Source organism: Mobula birostris, chromosome 18, assembly GCF_030028105.1.
Source record: "Mobula birostris isolate sMobBir1 chromosome 18, sMobBir1.hap1, whole genome shotgun sequence".
Classification (NCBI taxonomy): Eukaryota; Metazoa; Chordata; class Chondrichthyes; order Myliobatiformes; family Myliobatidae; genus Mobula; species Mobula birostris.
In genome coordinates this window covers 273,190-300,369 of record NC_092387.1, presented here as the reverse complement: position 1 = coordinate 300,369, position 27,180 = coordinate 273,190, and positions in this window count along the sequence as shown.

Below are 27,180 nucleotides of genomic sequence, written 5' to 3'. Positions count from 1 at the left end.
TTTTACACCAAAGCACTTACTGCAAACCTAATGGAAACAACTTAGATTAACTTCCCACATGATTCTGAGATGTCTGAAAGTTGTTTCATACCTGTGCACATCAAGACAAAAAAGTTGTTTTCTCAGTGCACGCAATGCTTTTACAATACATATGGTATACATTTCAATTTCACACCAAAGCACTTACTGCAAACCTAATGGAAACAACTTAGATTAACTTCCCACATGATTCTGAGATGTCTGAATGTTGTTTCATACCTGTGCACATAAAGACAAAAAAGTTGATTTCACAGTGAATAGAATGCTTTGACAGAAAAGCAGTATACATTTCAATTGTACTCAAAAGCCCTGACTGCAAACCTAATGCAAACACATTTGGTTAACTTCTCAGATGAATATGACTAGGTTTAAAATTGTTTCATGCCTCAGTTCATCAAGACAAAAAAGTTACTTTCTCAGTACTACTATGCTCTGACATTAAGGAAGTACACATCTGAATTTTACACCAAAGTACTTACTGCAAACTAATGGAAACACCTTAGGTTAACTTCCCACATGATTATGAGTAGTTTGAAAGTTTTTTCATGGCTGCACACATCAACACAAAAAAGTTGTAATCTCAGTGAATGCAATGCTAAGACAATACAAATAGTATACATTTCAATTTTACACCAAAGCACTTACTGCAAACCTAATGGAAACACTTTAGGTTAACTTCCCACATGATTCTGAGATGTCTGAAAGTTGTTTCATACCTGTGCACATCAAGACAAAAAAGTTGTTTTCTCAGTGCATGCAATGCTTTTAGAATACAAATAGTATACATTTCAAATTTACACCAAAGCACTTACTGCAGACCTAATGGAAACACCTTAGGTTAACTTTCCACATGATTATGAGTAGTTTGAAATTTGTTTCATGGCTGTACACATCAACAGAAAAAAGTTGTTATCTCAGTGAATGCAATGCTTAGACAATACAAATAGTATACATTTCAATTTTACTACAAAGCACTTACTGCAAACCTAATGGAAACACCTTAGGTTAACTTCCCACATGATTCTGAGATGTCTGAAAGTTGTTTCATACCTGTACACATAAAGACAAAAAAGTTGATTTCACGGTGAATAGAATGCTTTGACATAAAAGTAGTATACATTTCAATTTTACACCAAAGTACTTACTGCAAACTAACGAAAACACCTTAGGTTAACTTCCCACATTATTATGAGTAGTTTGAAAGTTGTTTCATGGCTGTAGACATCAACACATAAAAGTTGTTATCTCAGTGCATGCAATGCTTAGACAATACAAATAGTATACATTTCAATTTTACACCAAAGTACTTACTGCAAACCTAATGGAAACAACTTAGATTAACTTCCCACATGATTCTGAGATGTCTGAAAGTTGTTTCATACCTGTGCACATCAAGACAAAAAAGTTGTTTTCTCAGTGCACGCAATGCTTTTACAATACATATAGTATACATTTCAATTTCACACCAAAGCACTTACTGCAAACCTAATGGAAACAACTTAGATTAACTTCCCACATGATTCTGAGATGTCTGAATGTTGTTTCATACCTGTGCACATAAAGACAAAAAAGTTGATTTCACAGTGAATAGAATGCTTTGACAGAAAAGCAGTATACATTTCAATTGTACTCAAAAGTCCTGACTGCAAACCTAATGCAAACACATTTGGTTAACTTCCCAGATGAATATGACTAGGTTTAAAGTTGTTTCATGCCTCAGTTCATCAAGACAAAAAAGTTACTTTCTCAGTACTACTATGCTCTGACATTAAGGAAGTACACATCTGAATTTTACACCAAAGTACATACTGCAAGCTAATGGAAACACCTTAGGTTAACTTCCCACATTATTATGAGTAGTTTGAAAGTTGTTTCATGGCTGTACACATCAACACATAAAAGTTGTTATCTCAGTGCATGCAATGCTTAGACAATACAAATAGTATACATTTCAATTTTACACTAAAGTACTTACTGCAAACCTAATGGAAACAACTTAGATTAACTTCCCACATCATTCTGAGATGTCTGAAAGTTGTTTCATACCTGTGCACATCAAGACAAAAAAGTTCTTTTCTCAGTGCATGCAATGCTTTTACAATACAAATAGTATACATTTCAATTTTACAGCAAAGCACTTACTGCAAACCTAATGGAATACTTTAGTTTAACTTCCCACATGATTCTGAGATGTCTGAAAGTTGTTTCATACCTGTACACATAAAGACAAAAAAGTTGATGTCACGGTGTATAGAATGCTTTGACATAAAAGTAGTATACATTTCAATTTTACAACAAAGTACTTAATGCAAACTTAATGGAAACACTTTAGGTTCACTTTCCACATGATTATGAGTAGTTTGAAAGTTGTTTCATGGCTGCACATATCAACACAAAAAAGTTGTAATCTCAGTGCATGCAATGCTTTTAGAATACAAATAGTATACATTTCAAATTTACACCAAAGCACTTACTGCAAACGTAATGGAAACACTTTAGGTTAACTTCCCACATGATTCTGAGATGTCTGAAAGTTGTTTCATACCTGTGCACATCAAGACAAAAAAGTTCTTTTCTCAGTGCATGCAATGCTTTTCCAATACAAATAGTATACATTTCAATTTTACACCAAAGCACTTACTGCAAACCTAATGGAAACACTTTAGGTTAACTTTCCACATGATTCTGACATGTCTGAAATTTGTTTCATACCTGTGCACATCAAGACAAAAAAGTTGTTATCTCAGTGAATGCAATGCTTAGACAATACAAATAGTATACATTTCAATTTTACTACAAAGCACTTACTGCAAACCTAATGGAAACACCTTAGGTTAACTTCCCACATGATTGTGAGATGTCTGAAAGTTGTTTCATACCTGTGCACATCAAGACAAAAAAGTTGTTTTCTCAGTGCATGCAATGCTTTTACAATACAAATAGTATACATTTCAATTTTACACCAAAGCACTTACTGCAGACCTAATGGAAACACCTTAGGTTAATTTTCCACATGATTATGAGTAGTTTGAAAGTTGTTTCATGGCTGTACACATCAACAGAAAAAAGTTGTTATCTCAGTGAATGCAATGCTTAGAGAATACAAATAGTATACATTTCAATTTTACTACAAAGCACTTACTGCAAACCTAATGGAAACACCTTAGGTTAACTTCCCACATGATTCTGAGATGTCTGAAAGTTGTTTCATACCTGTACACATAAAGACAAAAAAGTTGATTTCACGGTGAATAGAATGCTTTGACATAAAAGTAGTATACATTTCAATTTTACACCAAAGTACTTACTGCAAACTAATGGAAACACCTTAGGTTAAATTCCCACATTATTATGAGTAGTTTGAAAGTTGTTTCATGGCTGTAGACATCAACACATAAAAGTTGTTATCTCAGTGCATGCAATGCTTAGACAATACAAATAGTATACATTTCAATTTTACACCAAAGTACTTACTGCAAACCTAATGGAAACAACTTAGATTAACTTCCCACATGATTCTGAGATGTCTGAAAGTTGTTTCATACCTGTGCACATCAAGACAAAAAAGTTGTTTTCTCAGTGCACGCAATGCTTTTACAATACATATAGTATACATTTCAATTTCACACCAAAGCACTTACTGCAAACCTAATGGAAACAACTTAGATTAACTTCCCACATGATTCTGAGATGTCTGAATGTTGTTTCATACCTGTGCACATAAAGACAAAAAAGTTGATTTCACAGTGAATAGAATGCTTTGACAGAAAAGCAGTATACATTTCAATTGTACTCAAAAGTCCTGACTGCAAACCTAATGCAAACACATTTGGTTAACTTCCCAGATGAATATGACTAGGTTTAAAGTTGTTTCATGCCTAAGTTCATCAAGACAAAAAAGTTACTTTCTCAGTACTACTATGCTCTGACATTAAGGAAGTACACATCTGAATTTTACACCAAAGTACATACTGCAAGCTAATGGAAACACCTTAGGTTAACTTCCCACATTATTATGAGTAGTTTGAAAGTTGTTTCATGGCTGTAGACATCAACACATAAAAGTTGTAATCTCAGTGCATGCAATGCTTAGACAATACAAATAGTATACATTTCAATTTTACACTAAAGTACTTACTGCAAACCTAATGGAAACAACTTAGATTAACTTCCCACATCATTCTGAGATGTCTGAAAGTTGTTTCATACCTGTGCACATCAAGACAAAAAAGTTCTTTTCTCAGTGCATGCAATGCTTTTACAATACAAATAGTATACATTTCAATTTTACAGCAAAGCACTTACTGCAAACCTAATGGAATACTTTAGTTTAACTTCCCACATGATTCTGAGATGTCTGAAAGTTGTTTCATTCCTGTGCACATAAAGACAAAAAAGTTGATTTCACAGTGAATAGAATGCTTTGACATAAAAGTAGTATACATTTCAATTGTACTCAAAAGTCCTGACTGCAAACCTAATGCAAACACATTTGGTTAACTTCCCAGATGAATATGACTAGGTTTAAAGTTGTTTCATGCCTCAGTTCATCAAGACGAAAAAGTTACTTTCTCAGTACTACTATGCTCTGACATTAAGGAAGTACACATCTGAATTTTACACCAAAGTACTTACTGCAAACTAATGGAAACACCTTAGGTTAACTTCCCACATGATTCTCAGATGTCTGAAAGTTGTTTCATACCTGTACACATAAAGACAAAAAAGTTGATGTCACGGTGTATAGAATGCTTTGACATAAAAGTAGTATACATTTCAATTTTACAACAAAGTACTTAATGCAAACTTAATGGAAACACTTTAGGTTCACTTTCCACATGATTATGAGTAGTTTGAAAGTTGTTTCATGGCTGCACATATCAACACAAAAAAGTTGTAATCTCAGTGCATGCAATGCTTTTAGAATACAAATAGTATACATTTCAAATTTACACCAAAGCACTTACTGCAAACGTAATGGAAACACTTTAGGTTAACTTCCCACATGATTCTGAGATGTCTGAAAGTTGTTTCATACCTGTGCACATCAAGACAAAAAAGTTCTTTTCTCAGTGCATGCAATGCTTTTCCAATACAAATAGTATACATTTCAATTTTACACCAAAGCACTTACTGCAAACCTAATGGAAACACTTTAGGTTAACTTTCCACATGATTCTGACATGTCTGAAATTTGTTTCATACCTGTGCACATCAAGACAAAAAAGTTGTTATCTCAGTGAATGCAATGCTTAGACAATACAAATAGTATACATTTCAATTTTACTACAAAGCACTTACTGCAAACTAATGGAAACACCTTAGGTTAAATTCCCACATTATTATGAGTAGTTTGAAAGTTGTTTCATGGCTGTAGACATCAACACATAAAAGTTGTTATCTCAGTGCATGCAATGCTTAGACAATACAAATAGTATACATTTCAATTTTACACCAAAGTACTTACTGCAAACCTAATGGAAACAACTTAGATTAACTTCCCACATGATTCTGAGATGTCTGAAAGTTGTTTCATACCTGTGCACAACAAGACAAAAAAGTTGTTTTCTCAGTGCACGCAATGCTTTTACAGTACATATAGTATACATTTCATTTTTACACCAAAGCACTTACTGCAAACCTAATGGAAACACCTTAGGTTAACTTCCCACATGATTATGAGTAGTTTGAAAGTTGTTTCATGGCTGTACACATCAACACAAAAAAGTTGTTATCTCAGTGCATGCAATGCTTAGACAATACAAATAGTATACATTTCAATTTTACACCAAAGCACTTACTGCAAACCTAATGGAAACAACTTAGATTAACTTCCCACATGATTCTGAGATGTCTGAAAGTTGTTTCATACCTGTGCACATCAAGACAAAAAAGTTGTTTTCTCAGTGCACGCAATGCTTTTACAATACATATGGTATACATTTCAATTTCACACCAAAGCACTTACTGCAAACCTAATGGAAACAACTTAGATTAACTTCCCACATGATTCTGAGATGTCTGAATGTTGTTTCATACCTGTGCACATAAAGACAAAAAAGTTGATTTCACAGTGAATAGAATGCTTTGACAGAAAAGCAGTATACATTTCAATTGTACTCAAAAGCCCTGACTGCAAACCTAATGCAAACACATTTGGTTAACTTCTCAGATGAATATGACTAGGTTTAAAATTGTTTCATGCCTCAGTTCATCAAGACAAAAAAGTTACTTTCTCAGTACTACTATGCTCTGACATTAAGGAAGTACACATCTGAATTTTACACCAAAGTACTTACTGCAAACTAATGGAAACACCTTAGGTTAACTTCCCACATGATTATGAGTAGTTTGAAAGTTTTTTCATGGCTGCACACATCAACACAAAAAAGTTGTAATCTCAGTGAATGCAATGCTAAGACAATACAAATAGTATACATTTCAATTTTACACCAAAGCACTTACTGCAAACCTAATGGAAACACTTTAGGTTAACTTCCCACATGATTCTGAGATGTCTGAAAGTTGTTTCATACCTGTGCACATCAAGACAAAAAAGTTGTTTTCTCAGTGCATGCAATGCTTTTAGAATACAAATAGTATACATTTCAAATTTACACCAAAGCACTTACTGCAGACCTAATGGAAACACCTTAGGTTAACTTTCCACATGATTATGAGTAGTTTGAAATTTGTTTCATGGCTGTACACATCAACAGAAAAAAGTTGTTATCTCAGTGAATGCAATGCTTAGACAATACAAATAGTATACATTTCAATTTTACTACAAAGCACTTACTGCAAACCTAATGGAAACACCTTAGGTTAACTTCCCACATGATTCTGAGATGTCTGAAAGTTGTTTCATACCTGTACACATAAAGACAAAAAAGTTGATTTCACGGTGAATAGAATGCTTTGACATAAAAGTAGTATACATTTCAATTTTACACCAAAGTACTTACTGCAAACTAACGAAAACACCTTAGGTTAACTTCCCACATTATTATGAGTAGTTTGAAAGTTGTTTCATGGCTGTAGACATCAACACATAAAAGTTGTTATCTCAGTGCATGCAATGCTTAGACAATACAAATAGTATACATTTCAATTTTACACCAAAGTACTTACTGCAAACCTAATGGAAACAACTTAGATTAACTTCCCACATGATTCTGAGATGTCTGAAAGTTGTTTCATACCTGTGCACATCAAGACAAAAAAGTTGTTTTCTCAGTGCACGCAATGCTTTTACAATACATATAGTATACATTTCAATTTCACACCAAAGCACTTACTGCAAACCTAATGGAAACAACTTAGATTAACTTCCCACATGATTCTGAGATGTCTGAATGTTGTTTCATACCTGTGCACATAAAGACAAAAAAGTTGATTTCACAGTGAATAGAATGCTTTGACAGAAAAGCAGTATACATTTCAATTGTACTCAAAAGTCCTGACTGCAAACCTAATGCAAACACATTTGGTTAACTTCCCAGATGAATATGACTAGGTTTAAAGTTGTTTCATGCCTCAGTTCATCAAGACAAAAAAGTTACTTTCTCAGTACTACTATGCTCTGACATTAAGGAAGTACACATCTGAATTTTACACCAAAGTACATACTGCAAGCTAATGGAAACACCTTAGGTTAACTTCCCACATTATTATGAGTAGTTTGAAAGTTGTTTCATGGCTGTAGACATCAACACATAAAAGTTGTTATCTCAGTGCATGCAATGCTTAGACAATACAAATAGTATACATTTCAATTTTACACTAAAGTACTTACTGCAAACCTAATGGAAACAACTTAGATTAACTTCCCACATCATTCTGAGATGTCTGAAAGTTGTTTCATACCTGTGCACATCAAGACAAAAAAGTTCTTTTCTCAGTGCATGCAATGCTTTTACAATACAAATAGTATACATTTCAATTTTACAGCAAAGCACTTACTGCAAACCTAATGGAATACTTTAGTTTAACTTCCCACATGATTCTGAGATGTCTGAAAGTTGTTTCATACCTGTACACATAAAGACAAAAAAGTTGATGTCACGGTGTATAGAATGCTTTGACATAAAAGTAGTATACATTTCAATTTTACAACAAAGTACTTAATGCAAACTTAATGGAAACACTTTAGGTTCACTTTCCACATGATTATGAGTAGTTTGAAAGTTGTTTCATGGCTGCACATATCAACACAAAAAAGTTGTAATCTCAGTGCATGCAATGCTTTTAGAATACAAATAGTATACATTTCAAATTTACACCAAAGCACTTACTGCAAACGTAATGGAAACACTTTAGGTTAACTTCCCACATGATTCTGAGATGTCTGAAAGTTGTTTCATACCTGTGCACATCAAGACAAAAAAGTTCTTTTCTCAGTGCATGCAATGCTTTTCCAATACAAATAGTATACATTTCAATTTTACACCAAAGCACTTACTGCAAACCTAATGGAAACACTTTAGGTTAACTTTCCACATGATTCTGACATGTCTGAAATTTGTTTCATACCTGTGCACATCAAGACAAAAAAGTTGTTATCTCAGTGAATGCAATGCTTAGACAATACAAATAGTATACATTTCAATTTTACTACAAAGCACTTACTGCAAACCTAATGGAAACACCTTAGGTTAACTTCCCACATGATTGTGAGATGTCTGAAAGTTGTTTCATACCTGTGCACATCAAGACAAAAAAGTTGTTTTCTCAGTGCATGCAATGCTTTTACAATACAAATAGTATACATTTCAATTTTACACCAAAGCACTTACTGCAGACCTAATGGAAACACCTTAGGTTAATTTTCCACATGATTATGAGTAGTTTGAAAGTTGTTTCATGGCTGTACACATCAACAGAAAAAAGTTGTTATCTCAGTGAATGCAATGCTTAGAGAATACAAATAGTATACATTTCAATTTTACTACAAAGCACTTACTGCAAACCTAATGGAAACACCTTAGGTTAACTTCCCACATGATTCTGAGATGTCTGAAAGTTGTTTCATACCTGTACACATAAAGACAAAAAAGTTGATTTCACGGTGAATAGAATGCTTTGACATAAAAGTAGTATACATTTCAATTTTACACCAAAGTACTTACTGCAAACTAATGGAAACACCTTAGGTTAAATTCCCACATTATTATGAGTAGTTTGAAAGTTGTTTCATGGCTGTAGACATCAACACATAAAAGTTGTTATCTCAGTGCATGCAATGCTTAGACAATACAAATAGTATACATTTCAATTTTACACCAAAGTACTTACTGCAAACCTAATGGAAACAACTTAGATTAACTTCCCACATGATTCTGAGATGTCTGAAAGTTGTTTCATACCTGTGCACAACAAGACAAAAAAGTTGTTTTCTCAGTGCACGCAATGCTTTTACAGTACATATAGTATACATTTCATTTTTACACCAAAGCACTTACTGCAAACCTAATGGAAACACCTTAGATTAACTTCCCACATGATTCTGAGATGTCTGAAAGTTGTTTCATACCTGTGCACATAAAGACAAAAAAGTTGATTTCACAGTGAATAGAATGCTTTGACTTAAAAGTAGTATACATTTCAATTGTACTCAAAAGTCCTGACTGCAAACCTAATGCAAACACATTTGGTTAACTTACCAGATGAATATGACTAGGTTTAAAGTAGTTTCATGCCTCAGTTCATCAAGACAAAAAAGTTGCTTTCTCAGTACTACTATGCTCTGACAGTAAGGAAGTACACATCTGAATTTTACACCAAAGTACTTACTGCAAACTAATGGAAACACCTTAGGTTAACTTCCCACATGATTATGAGTAGTTTGAAAGTTGTTTCATGGCTGTACACATCAACACAAAAAAGTTGTTATCTCAGTGCATGCAATGCTTAGACAATACAAATAGTATACATTTCAATTTTACACCAAAGCACTTACTGCAAACCTAATGGAAACAACTTAGATTAACTTCCCACATGATTCTGAGATGTCTGAAAGTTGTTTCATACCTGTGCACATCAAGACAAAAAAGTTGTTTTCTCAGTGCACGCAATGCTTTTACAATACATATGGTATACATTTCAATTTCACACCAAAGCACTTACTGCAAACCTAATGGAAACAACTTAGATTAACTTCCCACATGATTCTGAGATGTCTGAAAGTTGTTTCATACCTGTGCACATCAAGACAAAAAAGTTGTTTTCTCAGTGCATGCAATGCTTTTAGAATACAAATAGTATACATTTCAAATTTACACCAAAGCACTTACTGCAGACCTAATGGAAACACCTTAGGTTAACTTTCCACATGATTATGAGTAGTTTGAAATTTGTTTCATGGCTGTACACATCAACAGAAAAAAGTTGTTATCTCAGTGAATGCAATGCTTAGACAATACAAATAGTATACATTTCAATTTTACTACAAAGCACTTACTGCAAACCTAATGGAAACACCTTAGGTTAAATTCCCACATGATTCTGAGATGTCTGAAAGTTGTTTCATACCTGTACACATAAAGACAAAAAAGTTGATTTCACGGTGAATAGAATGCTTTGACATAAAAGTAGTATACATTTCAATTTTACACCAAAGTACTTACTGCAAACTAACGAAAACACCTTAGGTTAACTTCCCACATTATTATGAGTAGTTTGAAAGTTGTTTCATGGCTGTAGACATCAACACATAAAAGTTGTTATCTCAGTGCATGCAATGCTTAGACAATACAAATAGTATACATTTCAATTTTACACCAAAGTACTTACTGCAAACCTAATGGAAACAACTTAGATTAACTTCCCACATGATTCTGAGATGTCTGAAAGTTGTTTCATACCTGTGCACAACAAGACAAAAAAGTTGTTTTCTCAGTGCACGCAATGCTTTTACAGTACATATAGTATACATTTCATTTTTACACCAAAGCACTTACTGCAAACCTAATGGAAACACCTTAGATTAACTTCCCACATGATTCTGAGATGTCTGAAAGTTGTTTCATACCTGTGCACATAAAGACAAAAAAGTTGATTTCACAGTGAATAGAATGCTTTGACTTAAAAGTAGTATACATTTCAATTGTACTCAAAAGTCCTGACTGCAAACCTAATGCAAACACATTTGGTTAACTTACCAGATGAATATGACTAGGTTTAAAGTAGTTTCATGCCTCAGTTCATCAAGACAAAAAAGTTGCTTTCTCAGTACTACTATGCTCTGACAGTAAGGAAGTACACATCTGAATTTTACACCAAAGTACTTACTGCAAACTAATGGAAACACCTTAGGTTAACTTCCCACATGATTATGAGTAGTTTGAAAGTTGTTTCATGGCTGTACACATCAACACAAAAAAGTTGTTATCTCAGTGCATGCAATGCTTAGACAATACAAATAGTATACATTTCAATTTTACACCAAAGCACTTACTGCAAACCTAATGGAAACAACTTAGATTAACTTCCCACATGATTCTGAGATGTCTGAAAGTTGTTTCATACCTGTGCACATCAAGACAAAAAAGTTGTTTTCTCAGTGCATGCAATGCTTTTAGAATACAAATAGTATACATTTCAAATTTACACCAAAGCACTTACTGCAGACCTAATGGAAACACCTTAGGTTAACTTTCCACATGATTATGAGTAGTTTGAAATTTGTTTCATGGCTGTACACATCAACAGAAAAAAGTTGTTATCTCAGTGAATGCAATGCTTAGACAATACAAATAGTATACATTTCAATTTTACTACAAAGCACTTACTGCAAACCTAATGGAAACACCTTAGGTTAACTTCCCACATGATTCTGAGATGTCTGAAAGTTGTTTCATACCTGTACACATAAAGACAAAAAAGTTGATTTCACGGTGAATAGAATGCTTTGACATAAAAGTAGTATACATTTCAATTTTACACCAAAGTACTTACTGCAAACTAACGAAAACACCTTAGGTTAACTTCCCACATTATTATGAGTAGTTTGAAAGTTGTTTCATGGCTGTAGACATCAACACATAAAAGTTGTTATCTCAGTGCATGCAATGCTTAGACAATACAAATAGTATACATTTCAATTTTACACCAAAGTACTTACTGCAAACCTAATGGAAACAACTTAGATTAACTTCCCACATGATTCTGAGATGTCTGAAAGTTGTTTCATACCTGTGCACATCAAGACAAAAAAGTTGTTTTCTCAGTGCACGCAATGCTTTTACAATACATATAGTATACATTTCAATTTCACACCAAAGCACTTACTGCAAACCTAATGGAAACAACTTAGATTAACTTCCCTCATGATTCTGAGATGTCTGAATGTTGTTTCATACCTGTGCACATAAAGACAAAAAAGTTGATTTCACAGTGAATAGAATGCTTTGACAGAAAAGCAGTATACATTTCAATTGTACTCAAAAGTCCTGACTGCAAACCTAATGCAAACACATTTGGTTAACTTCCCAGATGAATATGACTAGGTTTAAAGTTGTTTCATGCCTCAGTTCATCAAGACAAAAAAGTTACTTTCTCAGTACTACTATGCTCTGACATTAAGGAAGTACACATCTGAATTTTACACCAAAGTACATACTGCAAGCTAATGGAAACACCTTAGGTTAACTTCCCACATTATTATGAGTAGTTTGAAAGTTGTTTCATGGCTGTAGACATCAACACATAAAAGTTGTTATCTCAGTGCATGCAATGCTTAGACAATACAAATAGTATACATTTCAATTTTACACTAAAGTACTTACTGCAAACCTAATGGAAACAACTTAGATTAACTTCCCACATCATTCTGAGATGTCTGAAAGTTGTTTCATACCTGTGCACATCAAGACAAAAAAGTTCTTTTCTCAGTGCATGCAATGCTTTTACAATACAAATAGTATACATTTCAATTTTACAGCAAAGCACTTACTGCAAACCTAATGGAATACTTTAGTTTAACTTTCCACATGATTCTGAGATGTCTGAAAGTTGTTTCATTCCTGTGCACATAAAGACAAAAAAGTTGATTTCACAGTGAATAGAATGCTTTGACATAAAAGTAGTATACATTTCAATTGTACTCAAAAGTCCTGACTGCAAACCTAATGCAAACACATTTGGTTAACTTCCCAGATGAATATCACTAGGTTTAAAGTTGTTTCATGCCTCAGTTCATCAAGACGAAAAAGTTACTTTCTCAGTACTACTATGCTCTGACATTAAGGAAGTACACATCTGAATTTTACACCAAAGTACTTACTGCAAACTAATGGAAACACCTTAGGTTAACTTCCCACATGATTCTCAGATGTCTGAAAGTTGTTTCATACCTGTACACATAAAGACAAAAAAGTTGATGTCACGGTGTATAGAATGCTTTGACATAAAAGTAGTATACATTTCAATTTTACAACAAAGTACTTAATGCAAACTTAATGGAAACACTTTAGGTTCACTTTCCACATGATTATGAGTAGTTTGAAAGTTGTTTCATGGCTGCACATATCAACACAAAAAAGTTGTAATCTCAGTGCATGCAATGCTTTTAGAATACAAATAGTATACATTTCAAATTTACACCAAAGCACTTACTGCAAACGTAATGGAAACACTTTAGGTTAACTTCCCACATGATTCTGAGATGTCTGAAAGTTGTTTCATACCTGTGCACATAAAGACAAAAAAGTTGATTTCACAGTGAATAGAATGCTTTGACTTAAAAGTAGTATACATTTCAATTGTACTCAAAAGTCCTGACTGCAAACCTAATGCAAACACATTTGGTTAACTTACCAGATGAATATGACTAGGTTTAAAGTAGTTTCATGCCTCAGTTCATCAAGACAAAAAAGTTGCTTTCTCAGTACTACTATGCTCTGACAGTAAGGAAGTACACATCTGAATTTTACACCAAAGTACTTACTGCAAACTAATGGAAACACCTTAGGTTAACTTCCCACATGATTATGAGTAGTTTGAAAGTTGTTTCATGGCTGTACACATCAACACAAAAAAGTTGTTATCTCAGTGCATGCAATGCTTAGACAATACAAATAGTATACATTTCAATTTTACACCAAAGCACTTACTGCAAACCTAATGGAAACAACTTAGATTAACTTCCCACATGATTCTGAGATGTCTGAAAGTTGTTTCATACCTGTGCACATCAAGACAAAAAAGTTGTTTTCTCAGTGCACGCAATGCTTTTACAATACATATGGTATACATTTCAATTTCACACCAAAGCACTTACTGCAAACCTAATGGAAACAACTTAGATTAACTTCCCACATGATTCTGAGATGTCTGAATGTTGTTTCATACCTGTGCACATAAAGACAAAAAAGTTGATTTCACAGTGAATAGAATGCTTTGACAGAAAAGCAGTATACATTTCAATTGTACTCAAAAGCCCTGACTGCAAACCTAATGCAAACACATTTGGTTAACTTCCCAGATGAATATGACTAGGTTTAAAATTGTTTCATGCCTCAGTTCATCAAGACAAAAAAGTTACTTTCTCAGTACTACTATGCTCTGACATTAAGGAAGTACACATCTGAATTTTACACCAAAGTACTTACTGCAAACTAATGGAAACACCTTAGGTTAACTTCCCACATGATTATGAGTAGTTTGAAAGTTTTTTCATGGCTGCACACATCAACACAAAAAAGTTGTAATCTCAGTGAATGCAATGCTAAGACAATACAAATAGTATACATTTCAATTTTACACCAAAGCACTTACTGCAAACCTAATGGAAACACTTTAGGTTAACTTCCCACATGATTCTGAGATGTCTGAAAGTTGTTTCATACCTGTGCACATCAAGACAAAAAAGTTGTTTTCTCAGTGCATGCAATGCTTTTAGAATACAAATAGTATACATTTCAAATTTACACCAAAGCACTTACTGCAGACCTAATGGAAACACCTTAGGTTAACTTTCCACATGATTATGAGTAGTTTGAAATTTGTTTCATGGCTGTACACATCAACAGAAAAAAGTTGTTATCTCAGTGAATGCAATGCTTAGACAATACAAATAGTATACATTTCAATTTTACTACAAAGCACTTACTGCAAACCTAATGGAAACACCTTAGGTTAACTTCCCACATGATTCTGAGATGTCTGAAAGTTGTTTCATACCTGTACACATAAAGACAAAAAAGTTGATTTCACGGTGAATAGAATGCTTTGACATAAAAGTAGTATACATTTCAATTTTACACCAAAGTACTTACTGCAAACTAACGAAAACACCTTAGGTTAACTTCCCACATTATTATGAGTAGTTTGAAAGTTGTTTCATGGCTGTAGACATCAACACATAAAAGTTGTTATCTCAGTGCATGCAATGCTTAGACAATACAAATAGTATACATTTCAATTTTACACCAAAGTACTTACTGCAAACCTAATGGAAACAACTTAGATTAACTTCCCACATGATTCTGAGATGTCTGAAAGTTGTTTCATACCTGTGCACATCAAGACAAAAAAGTTGTTTTCTCAGTGCACGCAATGCTTTTACAATACATATAGTATACATTTCAATTTCACACCAAAGCACTTACTGCAAACCTAATGGAAACAACTTAGATTAACTTCCCACATGATTCTGAGATGTCTGAATGTTGTTTCATACCTGTGCACATAAAGACAAAAAAGTTGATTTCACAGTGAATAGAATGCTTTGACAGAAAAGCAGTATACATTTCAATTGTACTCAAAAGTCCTGACTGCAAACCTAATGCAAACACATTTGGTTAACTTCCCAGATGAATATGACTAGGTTTAAAGTTGTTTCATGCCTCAGTTCATCAAGACAAAAAAGTTACTTTCTCAGTACTACTATGCTCTGACATTAAGGAAGTACACATCTGAATTTTACACCAAAGTACATACTGCAAGCTAATGGAAACACCTTAGGTTAACTTCCCACATTATTATGAGTAGTTTGAAAGTTGTTTCATGGCTGTAGACATCAACACATAAAAGTTGTTATCTCAGTGCATGCAATGCTTAGACAATACAAATAGTATACATTTCAATTTTACACTAAAGTACTTACTGCAAACCTAATGGAAACAACTTAGATTAACTTCCCACATCATTCTGAGATGTCTGAAAGTTGTTTCATACCTGTGCACATCAAGACAAAAAAGTTCTTTTCTCAGTGCATGCAATGCTTTTACAATACAAATAGTATACATTTCAATTTTACAGCAAAGCACTTACTGCAAACCTAATGGAATACTTTAGTTTAACTTCCCACATGATTCTGAGATGTCTGAAAGTTGTTTCATTCCTGTGCACATAAAGACAAAAAAGTTGATTTCACAGTGAATAGAATGCTTTGACATAAAAGTAGTATACATTTCAATTGTACTCAAAAGTCCTGACTGCAAACCTAATGCAAACACATTTGGTTAACTTCCCAGATGAATATGACTAGGTTTAAAGTTGTTTCATGCCTCAGTTCATCAAGACGAAAAAGTTACTTTCTCAGTACTACTATGCTCTGACATTAAGGAAGTACACATCTGAATTTTACACCAAAGTACTTACTGCAAACTAATGGAAACACCTTAGGTTAACTTCCCACATGATTCTCAGATGTCTGAAAGTTGTTTCATACCTGTACACATAAAGACAAAAAAGTTGATGTCACGGTGTATAGAATGCTTTGACATAAAAGTAGTATACATTTCAATTTTACAACAAAGTACTTAATGCAAACTTAATGGAAACACTTTAGGTTCACTTTCCACATGATTATGAGTAGTTTGAAAGTTGTTTCATGGCTGCACATATCAACACAAAAAAGTTGTAATCTCAGTGCATGCAATGCTTTTAGAATACAAATAGTATACATTTCAAATTTACACCAAAGCACTTACTGCAAACGTAATGGAAACACTTTAGGTTAACTTCCCACATGATTCTGAGATGTCTGAAAGTTGTTTCATACCTGTGCACATCAAGACAAAAAAGTTCTTTTCTCAGTGCATGCAATGCTTTTCCAATACAAATAGTATACATTTCAATTTTACACCAAAGCACTTACTGCAAACCTAATGGAAACACTTTAGGTTAACTTTCCACATGATTCTGACATGTCTGAAATTTGTTTCATACCTGTGCACATCAAGACAAAAAAGTTGTTATCTCAGTGAATGCAATGCTTAGACAATACAAATAGTATACATTTCAATTTTACTACAAAGCACTTACTGCAAACCTAATGGAAACACCTTAGGTTAACTTCCCACATGATTGTGAGATGTCTGAAAGTTGTTTCATACCTGTGCACATCAAGACAAAAAAGTTGTTTTCTCAGTGCATGCAATGCTTTTACAATACAAATAGTATACATTTCAATTTTACACCAAAGCACTTACTGCAGACCTAATGGAAACACCTTAGGTTAATTTTCCACATGATTATGAGTAGTTTGAAAGTTGTTTCATGGCTGTACACATCAACAGAAAAAAGTTGTTATCTCAGTGAATGCAATGCTTAGAGAATACAAATAGTATACATTTCAATTTTACTACAAAGCACTTACTGCAAACCTAATGGAAACACCTTAGGTTAACTTCCCACATGATTCTGAGATGTCTGAAAGTTGTTTCATACCTGTACACATAAAGACAAAAAAGTTGATTTCACGGTGAATAGAATGCTTTGACATAAAAGTAGTATACATTTCAATTTTACACCAAAGTACTTACTGCAAACTAATGGAAACACCTTAGGTTAAATTCCCACATTATTATGAGTAGTTTGAAAGTTGTTTCATGGCTGTAGACATCAACACATAAAAGTTGTTATCTCAGTGCATGCAATGCTTAGACAATACAAATAGTATACATTTCAATTTTACACCAAAGTACTTACTGCAAACCTAATGGAAACAACTTAGATTAACTTCCCACATGATTCTGAGATGTCTGAAAGTTGTTTCATACCTGTGCACAACAAGACAAAAAAGTTGTTTTCTCAGTGCACGCATTGCTTTTACAGTACATATAGTATACATTTCATTTTTACACCAAAGTACTTACTGCAAACTAATGGAAACACCTTAGGTTAAATTCCCACATTATTATGAGTAGTTTGAAAGTTGTTTCATGGCTGTAGACATCAACACATAAAAGTTGTTATCTCAGTGCATGCAATGCTTAGACAATACAAATAGTATACATTTCAATTTTACACCAAAGTACTTACTGCAAACCTAATGGAAACAACTTAGATTAACTTCCCACATGATTCTGAGATGTCTGAAAGTTGTTTCATACCTGTGCACAACAAGACAAAAAAGTTGTTTTCTCAGTGCACGCAATGCTTTTACAGTACATATAGTATACATTTCATTTTTACACCAAAGCACTTACTGCAAACCTAATGGAAACACCTTAGATTAACTTCCCACATGATTCTAAGATGTCTGAAAGTTGTTTCATACCTGTGCACATAAAGACAAAAAAGTTGATTTCACAGTGAATAGAATGCTTTGACTTAAAAGTAGTATACATTTCAATTGTACTCAAAAGTCCTGACTGCAAACATAATGCAAACACATTTGGTTAACTTACCAGATGAATATGACTAGGTTTAAAGTAGTTTCATGCCTCAGTTCATCAAGACAAAAAAGTTGCTTTCTCAGTACTACTATGCTCTGACAGTAAGGAAGTACACATCTGAATTTTACACCAAAGTACTTACTGCAAACTAATGGAAACACCTTAGGTTAACTTCCCACATGATTATGAGTAGTTTGAAAGTTGTTTCATGGCTGTACACATCAACACAAAAAAGTTGTTATCTCAGTGCATGCAATGCTTAGACAATACAAATAGTATACATTTCAATTTTACACCAAAGCACTTACTGCAAACCTAATGGAAACAACTTGGATTAACTTCCCACATGATTCTGAGATGTCTGAAAGTTGTTTCATACCTGTGCACATCAAGACAAAAAAGTTTATTTCTCAGTGCATGCAATGCTTTTACAATACAAATAGTATACATTTCAATTTTACACCAAAGCACTTACTGCAAACCTAATGGAAACACTTTAGGTTAACTTCCCACATGATTCTGAGATGTCTGAAACTTGTTTCATACCTGTGCACATCAAGACAAAAAAGTTGTTTTCTCAGTGCATGCAATGCTTTTGGAATATAAATAGTATACATTTCAATTTTACACCAAAGCACTTACTGCAAACCTAATGGAAACACTTTAGGTTAACTTCCCACATGATTCTGAGATGTCTGAAAGTTGTTGCATACCTGTGTACATCAAGACAAAAAAGTTCTTTTCTCAGTGCATGCAATGCTTTTACAATACAAATAGTATACATTTCAATTTTACAGTAAAGCACTTACTGCAAACCTAATGGAAACACTTTAGTTTAACTTCCCACATGATTCTGAGATGTCTGAAAGTTGTTTCATACCTGTGCACATAAAGACTAAAAAGTTGATTTCACAGTGAATAGAATGCTTTGACATAAAAGTAGTATACATTTCAATTGTACTCAAAAGTCCTGACTGCAAACCTAATGCAAACACATTTGGTTAACTTCCCAGATGAATATGACTAGGTTTAAAGTTGTTTCATGCCTCAGTTCATCAAGACAAAAAAGTTACTTTCTCAGTACTACTATGCTCTGACATTAAGGAAGTACACATCTGAATTTTACACCAAAGTACTTACTGCAAACTAATGGAAACACCTTAGGTTAACTTCCCACATGATTCTGAGATGTCTGAAAGTTGTTTCATACCTGTACACATAAATAAAAAAAGTTGATTTCACAGTGTATAGAATGCTTTGACATAAAAGTAGTATACATTTCAACTTTACAACAAAGTACTTACTGCAAACCTAATGGAAGCACTTTAGGTTAACTTTCCACATGATTATGAGTAGTTTGAAAGTTGTTTCATGGCTGCACATATCAACACAAAAAAGTTGTAATCTCAGCGCATGCAATGCTTAGACGATACAAATAGTATACATCTCAATTTTACACCAAAGCACTTACTGCAAACCTAATGGAAACACTTTAGGTTAACTTCCCACATTATTCTGAGATGTCTGAAAGTTGTTTCATACCTGTGCACATCAAGACAAAAAAGCTGTTTTCTCAGTGCATGCAATGCTTTCAGAATACAAATAGTATATATTTCAATTTTACACCAAAGCACTTACTGCAAACCTAATGGAAACAGTTTAGGTTAACTTCCCACATGATTCTGAGATGTCTGAAAGTTGTTTCATACCTGTGCACATCAAGACAAAAAAGTTGTTTTCTCAGTGCATGCAATGCTTTTACAATACAAATAGTATACATTTCAATTTTACACCAAAGCACTTACTGCAAACCTAATGGAAACACTTTAGGTTAACTTTCCACATGATTCTGACATGTCTAAAAGTTGTTTCATACCTGTGCACATCAAGATAAAAAAGTTGTTAACTCAGTGAATGCAATGCTTAGGCAATACAAATAGTATACATTTCAATTTTACTACAAAGCACTTACTGCAAACCTAATGGAAACACCTTAGGTTAACTTCCCACATGATTCTGAGATGTTTGAAAGTTGTTTCATGCCTGTACACATAAAGACAAAAAAGTTGATTTCACGTTGAGTCGAATGCTTTGACATAAAAGCAGTATACATTTCAATTGTACTCAAAAGCCCTGACTGCAAACCTAATGCAAACACATTTGGTTGACTTCCCAGATGAATATGACTAGGTTTAAAGTTGTTTCATGCCTCAGTTCATCAAGACAAAAAAGTTACTTTCTCAGTACTACTATGCTCTGACATTAAGGAAGTACACATCTGAATTTTACACCAAAGTACTTACTGCAAACTAATGGAAACAACTTAGGTTAACTTCCCACATGATTATGAGTAGTTTGAAAGTTGTTTCATGGCTGTACACATCAACACAAAAAAGTTGTTATCTCAGTGCATGCAATGCTTAGACAATACAAATAGTATACATTTCAATTTTACACCAAAGCACTTACTGCAAACCTAATGGAAACAACATAGATTAACTTCCCACATGATTCTGAGATGTCTGAAAGTTGTTTCATACCTGTGCACATCAAGACAAAAAAGTTTATTTCTCAGTGCATGCAATGCTTTTACAATACAAATAGTATACATTTCAATTTTACACCAAAGCACTTACTGCAGACCTAATGGAAACACCTTAGGTTAACTTTCCACATGATTCTGAGATGTCTGAAAGTTGTTTCATACCTGTGCACATCAAGACAAAAAAGTTGTTTTCTCAGTGCACGCAATGCTTTTACAATACATATAGTATACATTTCAATTTCACACCAAAGCACTTACTGCAAACCTAATGGAAACAACTTAGATTAACTTCCCACATGATTCTGAGATGTCTGAAAGTTGTTTCATACCTGTGCACATAAAGACAAAAAAGTTGATTTTACAGTGAATAGAATGCTTTGACAGAAAAGCAGTATACATTTCAATTGTACTCAAAAGTCCTGACTGCAAACCTAATGCAAACACATTTGGTTAACTTCCCAGATGAATATGACTAGGTTTAAAGTTGTTTCATGCCTCAGTTCATCAAGACAAAAAAGTTACTTTCTCAGTACTACTATGCTCTGACATTAAGGAAGTACACATCTGAAGTTTACACCAAAGTACTTACTGCAAACTAATGGAAACACCTTAGGTTAACTTCCCACATGATTATGAGTAGTTTGAAAGTTGTTTCATGGCTGTACACATCAACACAATAAAGTTGTTTTCTCAGTGCATGCAATGCTTAGACAATACAAATAGTATACATTTCAATTTTACACCAAAGCATTTACTGCAAACCTAATGGAAACAACTTAGATTAACTTCCCACATGATTCTGAGATGTCTGAAACTTGTTTCATACCTGTGCACATCAAGACAAAAAAGTTGTTATCTCAGTGAATGCAATGCTTAGACAATACAAATAGTATACATTTCAATTTTACTACAAAGCACTTACTGCAAACCTAATGGAAACACCTTAGGTTAACTTCCCACATGATTCTGAGATGTCTGAAAGTTGTTTCATAGCTGTACACATAAAGACAAAAAAGTTGATTTCACGGTGAGTAGAATGCTTTGACATAAAAGTAGTATACATTTCAATTTTACAACAAAGTACTTACTGCAAACCTAATGGAAACAACTTAGATTAACTTCCCACATGATTCTGAGATGTCTGAAAGTTGTTTCATACCTGTGCACATCAAGACAAAAAAGTTGTTTTCTCAGTGCATGCAATGCTTTTACAATACAAATAGTATACATTTCAATTTTACACCAAAGCACTTACTGCAAACCTAATGGAAATATTTTAGGTTAACTTTCCACATGATCCTGACATGTCTGAAAGTTGTTTCATACCTGTGCACATAAAGACAAAAAAGTTGATTTCACGGTGATTAGAATGCTTTGACATAAAAGTAGTATACATTTCAATTGTACTCAAAAGTCCTGACTGCAAACCTAATGCAAACACATTGGTTAACTTCCCAGATGAATATGACTAGGTTTCAAGTTGTTTCACGCCTCAGTTCATCAAGACAAAAAAGTTACTTTCTCAGTACTACTATGCTCTGACATTAAGGAAATACACATCTGAATTTTACACCAAAGTACTTACTGCAAACTAATGGAAACACCTTAGGTTATCTTCCCACCTGATTATGAGTAGTTTGAAAGTTGTTTCATGGCTGTACACATCAACACAAAAAAGTTGTTATCTCAGTGCATGCAATGCTTAGACAATTCAAATAGTATACAATTCAATTTTACACCAAAGCACTTACTGCAAACCTAATGAAAACAACTTAGATTAACTTCCCACATCATTCTGAGATGTCTGAAAGTTGTTTCATACCTGTGCACATCAAGACAAAAAAGTTCTTTTCTCAGTGCATGCAATGCTTTTACAATACAAATAGTATACATTTGAATTTTACAGCAAAGCACTTACTGCAAACCTAATGGAAACACTTTAGTTTAACTTCCCACATGATTCTGAGATGTCTGAAAGTTGTTTCATACCTGTGCACATAAAGACAAAAAAGTTGATTTCACAGTGAATAGAATGCTTTGACATAAAAGTAGTATACATTTCAATTGTACTCAAAAGTCCTGACTGCAAACCTAATGCAAACACATTTGGTTAACTTCCCAGATGAATATGACTAGGTTTAAAGTTGTTTCATGCCTCAGTTCATCAAGACAAAAAAGTTACTTTCTCAGTACTACTATGCTCTGACATTAAGGAAGTACACATCTGAATTTTACACCAAAGTACTTACTGCAAACTAATGGAAACACCTTAGGTTAACTTCCCACATGATTCTGAGATGTCTGAAAGTTGTTTCATAACTGTACACATAAAGACAAAAAAGTTGATTTTACGGTGTATGGAATGCTTTGACATAAAAGTAGTATACATTTCAATTTTACAACAAAGTACTTACTGCAAACCTAATGGAAACACTTTAGGTTAACTTTCCACATGATTATGAGTAGTTTGAAAGTTGTTTCATGGCTGCACATATCAACACAAAAAAGTTGTAATCTCAGTGCATGCAATGCTTAGACAATACAAATAGTATACATTTTAATTTTACACCAAAGCACTTACTGCAAACCTAATGGAAACACTTTAGGTTAACTTCCCACATGATTCTGACATGTCTGCAAGTTGTTTCATACCTGTGCACATCAAGACAAAAAAGTTGTTTTCTCAGTGCATGCAATGCTTTTACAATACAAATAGTATACATTTCAATTTTACACCAAAGCACTTACTGCAAACCTAATGGAAATACTTTAGGTTAACTTTCCACATGATTCTGACATGTCTAAAAGTTGTTTCATACCTGTGCACATAAAGACAAAAAAGTTGATTTCACAGTGAGTAGAATGCTTTGACATAAAAGTAGTATACATTTCAATTGTACTCAAAAGTCCTGACTGCAAACCTAATGCAGACACATTTGGTTAACTTCCCAGATAAATATGACTAGGTTTCAAGTTGTTTCACGCCTCAGTTCATCAAGACAAAAAAGTTACTTTCTCAGTACTACTATGCTCTGACATTAAGGAAATACACATCTGAATTTTACACCAAAGTACTTACTGCAAACTAATGGAAACACCTTAGGTTATCTTCCCACCTGATTATGAGTAGTTTGAAAGTTGTTTCATGGCTGTACACATCAACACAAAAAAGTTGTTATCTCAGTGCATGCAATGCTTAGACAATTCAAATAGTATACAATTCAATTTTACACCAAAGCACTTACTGCAAACCTAATGAAAACAACTTAGATTAACTTCCCACATCATTCTGAGATGTCTGAAAGTTGTTTCATACCTGTGCACATCAAGACAAAAAAGTTCTTTTCTCAGTGCATGCAATGCTTTTACAATACAAATAGTATACATTTCAATTTTACAGCAAAGCACTTACTGCAAACCTAATGGAAACACTTTAGTTTAACTTCCCACAGGATTCTGAGATGTCTGAAAGTTGTTTCATACCTGTGCACATAAAGACAAAAAAGTTGATTTCACAGTGAATAGAATGCTTTGACATAAAAGTAGTATACATTTCAATTGTACTCAAAAGTCCTGACTGCAAACCTAATGCAAACACATTTGGTTAACTTCCCAGATGAATATGACTAGGTTTAAAGTTGTTTCATGCCTCAGTTCATCAAGACAAAAAAGTTACTTTCTCAGTACTACTATGCTCTGACATTAAGGAAGTACACATCTGAATTTTACACCAAAGTACTTACTGCAAACTAATGGAAACACCTTAGGTTAACTTCCCACATGATTCTGAGATGTCTGAAAGTTGTTTCATACCTGTACACATAAAGACAAAAAAGTTGATTTCACGGTGTATAGAATGCTTTGACATAAAAGTAGTATACATTTCAATTTTACAAAAAAGTACTTACTGCAAACCTAATGGAAACACTTTAGGTTAACTTTCCACATGATTATGAGTAGTTTGAAAGTTGTTTCATGGCTGCACATATCAACACAAAAAAGTTGTAATCTCAGTGCATGCAATGCTTAGACAATACAAATAGTATACATTTTAATTTTACACCAAAGCACTTAATGCAAACCTAATGGAAACACTTTAGGTTAACTTCCCACATGATTCTGAGATGTCTGAAAGTTGTTTCATACCTGTGCACATCAAGATAAAAAAGTTGTTTTCTCAGTGCATGCAATGCTTTTAGAATACAAATAGTATACATTTCAAATTTACACCAAAGCACTTACTGCAAACCTAATGGAAACACTTTAGGTTAACTTCCCACATGATTCTGAGATGTCTGAAAGTTTTTTCATACCTGTGCACATCAAGACAAAAAAGTTGATTTCACGTTGAGTAGAATGCTTTGACATAAAAGCAGTATACATTTCAATTGTACTCAAAAGTCCTGACTGCAAACCTAATGCAAACATATTTGGTTAACTTCCCAGATGAATATGACTAGGTTTAAAGTTGTTTCATGCCTCAGTTCATCAAGACAAAAAAGTTACTTTCTCAGTACTACTATGCTCTGACATTAAGGAAGTAAACATCTGAATTTTACACCAAAGTACTTACTGCAAACTAATGGAAACAACTTAGATTAACTTCCCACATGATTCTGAGATGTCTGAAAGTTGTTTCATACCTGTGCACCTCAAGACAAAAAAGTTGTTTTCTCAGTGGATGCAATGCTTTTAAAATACAAATAGTATACATTTCAATTTTAAACCAAAGCACTTACTGGAAACCTAATGGAAACACCTTAGGTTAACTTTCCACATGATTATGAGTAGTTTGAAAGTTGTTTCATGGCTGTACACATCAACACAAAAAAGTTGTTATCTCAGTGCATGCAATGCTTAGACAATACAAATAGTATACATTTCAATTTTACACCAAAGCACTTACTGCAAACCTAATGGAAACAACATAGATTAACGTCCCACATGATTCTGAGATGTCTGAAAGTTGTTTCATACCTGTGCACATCAAGACAAAAAAGTTGTTTTCTCAGTGCATGCAATGCTTTTACAATACAAATAGTATACATTTCAATTTTACACCAAAGCACTTACTGCAGACCTAATGGAAACACCTTAGGTTAACTTTCCACTTGATTATGAGTAGTTTGAAATTTGTTTCATGGCTGTACACATCAACAGAAAAAAGTTGTTATCTCAGTGAATGCAATGCTTAGACAATACAAATAGTATACATTTCAATTTTACTACAAAGCACTTACTGCAAACCTAATGGAAACACCTTAGGTTAACTTCCCACATGATACTGAGATGTCTGAAAGTTGTTTCATACCTGTACACATAAAGACAAAAAAGTTGATTTCACGGTGAATAGAATGCTTTGACATAAAAGTAGTATACATTTCCATTTTACACCAAAGTACTTACTGCAAACTAATGGAAACACCTTAGGTTAACTTCCCACATTATTATGAGTAGTTTGAAAGTTGTTTCATGGCTGTAGACATCAACACAAAAAAGTTGTTATCTCAGTGCATGCAATGCTTAGACAATACAAATAGTATACATTTCAATTTTACACCAAAGTACTTACTGCAAACCTAATGGAAACAACTTAGATTAACTTCCCACATGATTCTGAGATGTCTGAAAGTTGTTTCATACCTGTGCACATCAAGACAAAAAAGTTGTTTTCTCAGTGCACGCAATGCTTTTATAATACATATAGTATACATTTCAATTTCACACCAAAGCACTTACTGCAAACCTAATGGAAACAACTTAGATTAACTTCCCACATGATTCTGAGATGTCTGAATGTTGTTTCATACCTGTGCACATAAAGACAAAAAAGTTGATTTCACAGTGAATAGAATGCTTTGGCAGAAAAGCAGTATACATTTCAATTGTACTCAAAAGTCCTGACTGCAAACCTAATGCAAACACATTTGGTTAACTTCCCAGATGAATATGACTAGGTTTAAAGTTGTTTCA